This window comes from Berghia stephanieae, chromosome 8 (genome assembly GCF_034508935.2).
Source record: "Berghia stephanieae isolate SIO BIC M18660-M18661 chromosome 8, UCSD_Bste_1.3, whole genome shotgun sequence".
Lineage (NCBI taxonomy): Eukaryota > Metazoa > Mollusca > Gastropoda > Nudibranchia > Aeolidiidae > Berghia > Berghia stephanieae.
In genome coordinates, this window is record NC_088367.1 from 55,140,251 (window position 1) to 55,147,750 (window position 7,500).

Consider the following 7,500-nt stretch of genomic DNA (forward strand, 5'->3'; position numbering starts at 1 on the left):
AACGCACTCAGGTGTAAAATGAGAACCTGGTCGTTGACAGAGTTGTCTCTGTCCGAAAAAAAATGTATTATCGCCAAATAGGCGTCGTGTCTCATTCTAAATGTTAAATTTTGTTGTTGGCCAGGGACCCCTTCTGAAGTGCTTTGAGCACGTTTAGTGGATATTGCGCTGTATAAAAGCTCAATTTAAATTTATTTTAATGTTTTGCCTCGGACAGACAGAATAAAGTCTGTGTACAACCGTGTGTCCAACAAACCCCGAAAGTAACCCCAATGTTAGACACGCTTCCAAGCCAAATTATAGCATGTTCAAATTCATGTTGAACGATTGAAACTATATATCACCCCGGCTCCTTGGACTTGATGTCTCTGAAGGTCTATCTACTTTTACCATTCTTCATGTGTGTAGATATATTATGGGCCTCACATCTCCAAGCGAATCAGCAAGTCTGAGATAATTATGAGCATATTACAGATATAGATATAGTCAGATTAATATTGTATAGATCGCTGGTACAATCCATCCTGCTATATGGCTGTGAAACATGGACTCTCATTGATTGCAGATCTAGATATAACGAAATGTGTGCTTTTGAAGAAAAAAAGAGCTACAGCAAAGTCCTGAGAGTTGCATATTTGGAGCACAGGACAACTATAGATATAAATTTGAAGAGGTAAAGTTTCGAGCAGCAAGACAGGAACCACATTTGTCAAAAGTAAAAGTAGGGAAACTGTCTTGGTTAGGACGCATTGCCCGCCAATGATAACCCGTGCAAGACTGTCATGGAAGGCACTGTGGACAATGACAAAAAAAAAACAAAAAAAAAAAACAACAAAAAAACAAAAACAAACAAACAAAAAACAAACACACACACACACACAAAACAAACAAACAATAAAAACAAATCAAACACACAAACTAAAAAAAAAAACAAACAAAACAAAACAAATAATCATATAGATACAGATAATATGGGCCAAAGTGGCTCCCTTGGTATCCGGAAGAACTACTGGGGTCATCCCAAAGCCATAATGTCAAAATATGATGCATGTATTTGTGTGTATTGAAACGATTTACCCCCCCCCCCCCCCTTTATCGTTCGTGCTGTACGAGTCGCTGCATGGCGTGTCCCAAAAATGAGCCACCGATTAGGTCCAACTGGATTACGTGGCGTTGGAAGACACCGGGCATGGAGTTTGCCCAATGCTCACTATATATGTCTCTAGATTGCTATGAGTTTGCCCGTCAATGTCAAGAGTCAGAGCATGAGAGAATGGCAAAACACGAGCTTTCATCAAAGCTACTGGATGGCCATAGGGTGGCATTCTTCTGCTTCAGGAGACACATCTTCAGGAGTGCAATATTCCCAATTAAAGATACAACGAGGACACAAGGTTGTCCAGCGAGAGGAAAACCAAAGGTTTACAGGCAGATATTCCAACTTGAAAATCTAAAAATTCGTCATTTTTTGGGAGATTCCAATAGTTGCAGTCGCTATAGTTTACTATAAGTATCAACAATTTACCCTCATAATGATTAAGTAACACTTCAAAATCCTTCAATCCACGAAGTCTGATATCAACTTTTATTTTAAATCAGTTTTAATGATTTAGGGATACTCGTGAAATTCTGAAATTGGAGCCAAAATTTTGTAATTCTACGAGTTTTTTTTTTTTTGTAATAGTAGGGAGGACTCTTTGCAGGTGGTGGCGTTTACGCCAAAGGTTCTACAAGTGTAAGGGTGATTGAGAGAGGGGCGGGGAGCAATGGGATGCAAAGAATTTCTATGAAAACAATTTATGTGCTGTATCTGACATATTATACGTATTCACAGGTCTGATAACCAAAATTGTTATGGTCTCATTATTGAGATCGAAATACTCTCAAAGATGTGTAATGGTAGCACGTCTGATCAGTAATCAGAAGGTCTGAGGTTCGATCCCCAGTCGAGGTCGACTAATTTTTTTTGGTATGTTCATTTTTTCTTGTATTTTTTTTTCTTGTTTTGTCTGGTACCTTTCATACACACTTGTAAAGTTCTTTATCTGACACCGGTGTCTGCTCCTTCATTTCTTAATTAAATACACTCAAACCAAACAATGCAAAATATTGTCAATGACAACAATGATAAATTAACTCTCTCCTCACCAGCTATTTCCAGAATTTGACCCGAAACTACCTACTCACCCAACACAAAAATAGATTTTTTAGACAGAATAGTAACGAGTTTATTCTATATTTTGTTCGGAAGAATAAGCTCTGCAACACAGTGTCGAGTTTTTATGGCTATAACTAAATGGAATCAGAACCAAAAATAAAAAAATGGTTATATCGTAACGAATGTGACGATTTTCCTTTGGGTGGTGAGGAGAGGGTTAAACCAATAATTGCGTGCTGTATCAGATCTGCAAATAATAATTATGTCCTCATTGGCTGTATCTGGACATTTTCAGAACTTCGATAGACAAATGGACAGTATTTGTCCTAGTCGCTTGACCCAGTTGCTAAATTCCATCAGATCGTTGGCTATTTTGGACACTCTTTAACTCGAGCTTTTATTTAGCGCAATATCAACTAAACGTGCTCAAAGCGCTTTACAAAGAGTCCGTGACACATAGCATGGAGAACAAAACATGACGTCTGTTAGGCGATATAATTTTTTTTTTCCGACAGAGACAACGCTGTAAACGGCCAGGTAATCAATTTACACCTGAGTACGCTGAGAGAATGTGAGTAAAGAGTCTTTTCCAAGGACCCAACTATGAGCCCAGGACCTTCAGATCTGAAAGCGAGTGTCATACCACAAGACGAGTACACATAGCCGCACATTTTGGACACTGTAGCGACTCGCTCAGAATTTTTTGGGGGCGAGGCGACAAGTCATATCTCCATGTAATAGTCCAAGTTTCCTTTGTGTAGATATCATACATAATGGCAATAGTTTTAGAGAGTTAGAGCGTACAATAATGACCCTGTTAAGATTCCATCGAGTCGCTTAGTGATATCTTGGACACTCTAGCGACTCGCCCATCACGAACGAAGACTATTTTTGGGCTCGACGCCAACTCATTTTTCTAGTGGATACACAGTTCCTTTGCAGATATCATATATTATTATTATTACGGCAATAGTTCTAGAGTATTCGTATGTATCTTGGCCCTGATGACATTCCATCGAGTCGCTATTAGACATTTGTGACCCGCCGTCTCAAAACGGTATTATGTCGGGATGTGTTGTACTAAGACATTCTATATAGATAGAATGCGGTTGGCCAAGGAGTTCACAACATTGCCATCCGGAAGTATAACGGACCAACACACAAACTCTGTGTAACCATGAACTTTTATAGTCTGGTTAATACAGTTTAGTGAGAACAACTCACAAACGCGGATGGCAAAAACAATAACAAAGGCCTGAGTGACGTCATCTGCATACTATCTATAGTGTTCCTATATAGAGGGACTTGGTTGTACCCCAAGATGTGAATTTAGAGATAAAACGGTGGGAAATAGGACTTTAGAACGTTTGGCAATGCAAGAATTAATATTTATACTCTACCATAACGAACAGAAGGAAACACCGTGTTTTGTCTTTAAGGTTATAACTTTATTTTTCCTCATCTAGTTCATTCTGACATAATACCGCTTTGAGACGTTGGGTCACATTTTAGACATTCTGGCGACTCAAACAGGAAGGAAGAACACGGATTATTTTTCTTCTTCTACCTTTTTTTAAAATTTTATTTATTTATTTATTTATTTTTTATTTTTTTTTGGCGAGGTGGTTATGTCGTTTCTAAATTGAATACACATTTCCATACAAATTTTCCTTTACAAGGGAATAGAGGAAATTTTCCTTCATTCTAAATGACATGCACGGGGTTTTAAGCACAGTTGAACAGTCATGCGCAATAAAAATGATTTTTTTCTCCCCCCAACAATGTGATACAAAAAACAAGGACATACTTTACGCCAAGGCGCTGCACTGCGGCAGACACCTGGGCTATCTTGGTCTTTTTCTCGTGACCCTACATTCTAAATTACAATTTTCCTTTACGGGGACATTTTACTTCATAATAACTTATGACATGCACAGGATTTTAAGCACCGTCGAACACTCATACGCAATAAAAAATATATTTTTCTCTCTTCCCACAATGATGCGATACAAAAACCAAGGACAGACTGAGCGTGTGAGATGCTCCTCTTGCTGCTGTCGTTGTTAATCTAATAACATGGCCTCTTCACACCCACCGTCACGATATCCCTCCGCGCCACAAGCACCACCAACACCGCTATGATAATAATGATATATTATTGTTATTACTATGGTGATGATGATATTCCTCCGCCTAACACACCTGGCCTCTCACGTGTGATTACTGGAGAATATTCTGAATGAATTATCTCAGCATTATCCATTTATTCGTGGCAATGGAAGATTCTGCCTGTCGTGCTCTGGAAAAAAACACATATTTAGAAATTTGGCCAGAAAACTCGTCCTTCAAATATCGATCGATTTAAATGACCCTCGTCTTGGCAAAAACTCTCAAACATGGGACATTTATGAAGACCACCGAAGTCCCAGGTTTGAGAGTTTTTTGGCAAGATGAGAGTCATTAAAGTCGATGGATATTTGAAGGACGAGCTTTCTGGCCAAATTTTTTATTATATGTTTTTTACATAGTACTGCAGTATACTTCTCACCCTTACAAAATTCTTCATTCCACATGAAAAAACACAGTTTTAAATTTTGGTCAGAGAAAAACACTCCTTCAAATTTAGATATTGATCTATTCAAGTAACCCTCATCTTTCAAAAAAAAAAAAAAAAAAAAAAAAAAAAAAAAAAAAAAAAAAAAAAAAAAGAAAAGAAAATTAAAGATCTCAAACAAAGGACTGACAAGCATTCCCAGGTTTGATAGTTTTTGACAAGATGAGGGTAAAACACATATATTTAAAAATTTGGCCAGAAAAAAAAAAAGTGATCGGTATTTAAAGGACAAAATTTCTAGCTAAAATTTTTTTAATGTGTTGGTTGAAAATGTGTTTGGTGTTTTTTTTTGTTTTGTTTTGTTTTTTGTTCTTTTTTGTTTTTGTTTTCTTTTTGGTGTGTTTTTTTTTTTGTTGTTTTTTTTTTTTAGTTTTTTTATACGTAGTACGTTACAATAGCAGTGAGTGGGCATGTTTCGTTGATTCCAAACACAAACAAACGAAATCCCTAGACGAACAACCCGTATCCTTTATAATGTAATAATGTACGCTAATCTAGTTTAGTCGTTTATTTATTTATTTATATTTTTTTCAACATAAAATTACATGGAGAAAAGATAAGCTCGTGTATAGCGCTTTTCTTTACGGTGTTCGCACCACACACAAGCTGTTTGTCTGAAGATTAATAGCAGTTGTGATATGGAAAACAAAAAAAATGAAAATTTAGAAAATAAAATTTAAAAAAACCAAACACACACACACACACACACACACACACACACAAAACCCCAAACAACCCCCCCCCCCAAAAACCAATAAACCCCCCCCCCCAACCAAAACCCATATAACAAAAACAACAAACACAAAAAAATTAAAAACAAAACAAAAAAAAAAAAACAAAAAAAAACAAAAACAAAACAAAAGCAAAAAGAGAAAAATCCCTTTAGCTTTCATATACCGTTATATCCACTAAATGAGTTCAAAGGGCTTTATTGATGCTGTGCGTTTAGGTGACATGCTCACAACATCCGCCAGTCCGATATTTTAAAGTAACAACACAATATTGTGTCTAACCTTGAACGTTTAGAGTCTGATCGATATAATACAATAACAATAATAGCTAAATGACGTTAATTTCGTTCCTTCTACAAGTGTGACTAAAACCGAAGTGTACTTATTTGCAGGTCTGATTACCCAATTCCTTATGGGCTCATTGGTGTAATGCAAATCAAAAAATAAAAAGTGACGCAAAATATTATTATCCATTACAACAATGTTAAACTAGGCCCATAAGTGGGTTCGGATGTCAGACCTGTATATATGTATACGTCGATACTGACCGATGATTCAGTTGCTTCCCTGGTCCAGAGTTTGAAGATGATGGAAGCGCCATCTCTTCTTGTCGCTGATTGGTCAATCGAAGATATTAAATCATTAACCCTCTCATGTCCCATCCTACATGTTATGTGTTGCTGTTGGCCAGGGACCCCTTGTAAAGCGCTTTGAGAACATTTAGTGGATTTTGTGCTATATAAAGCTCCAAAAAAAAATTTATAACAGCTAAGGAAAATCGTCACATTCGTTACGATACAACCAACATTATTCTTATTAAAATTTCTTTTGTACATCAGAAAATTTAAAGAAAATGAACAGTGTGTTGTAGAGCATGTTTGGCGAAAGAAATTTTGTATCGCAAGAACTTTACTGCTATTGTGTCTGAGTGATAAAAAATCTATTTTGTAGTTGGGTGTGAAGTTTTGGGGAAAATCCTGAAAATTGCTGGTAAGGAGAGGGTTTACCAGCCGCTTCATTCTTTGACGTTCTCAATCCATTGTCTTCTTACAAGAGTGGTAGCCACTGACTAGAGTCAAATAAAACGGCCGCGTGGTCTTCTGGTATGACACTCGCTTTCGGGTCGGAAGGTCCTGGGTTCGAGCCTCGTTCGGCGCATAGCATAGTTGAGTCCTTGGAAAAGGATCTTTACTCACATTCTCTCACCGTACTCAAGTTTAGAAATGAGAATCTGCCCGTTTACAGCGTTGTCTCTATCCGAAAATAAATAGTTGTAATATCGCCTAACGGGCGTTATGTTTCGTCCTACATGTTAAGTGTTGCTGTTGGATAGGTGCCCCTTGTAAAGCGCTTTGAGCACGTTTAGTGGATATTGCGATATATAACTGCTCAATTTTAAAAACAATCTTAGGTTGCACCCGAGTACCCAAGTCAAGATGTGCAATGTAGACGAAGCTTAATGGTTTGGCTAAAGACACATTTATTGGGAGCAGGCACTGGCGTAAGATAAAGATCTGAAATAAATGTGTATGGAACAGTGCCAGACAAAACAAGAAAGAAATACACAATGAACAAGCAAAACAGTCGAGGATGACTGATTTTGGGATAGGATATTTTTTCTCGTATTTTTCTTTCTTGCTGTGTCTGGCAGCGACCGTTTTATACACCCTTTGACTAAAGACAACACATCTTGAAAATTGATTCTTTTTAAATCCGTTAATTTCATCATCCCATTGGTAATTAATTATCTATGGACCCAATGTCGATTTACCAAAACAACAACAACAAGAATTAGTGCTACTACTACTACTACTACTACTACTACTACTACTACTACTACTACTACTACTACTACTACTACTACTACTACTACTACTACTAACTACTACTACTACTACCTACTAACTACTACTACTACTACTACTAACTACTACATACTACTACTACTACTACTACTACTACATACTACTACTACTATACTACTACTACTACATACT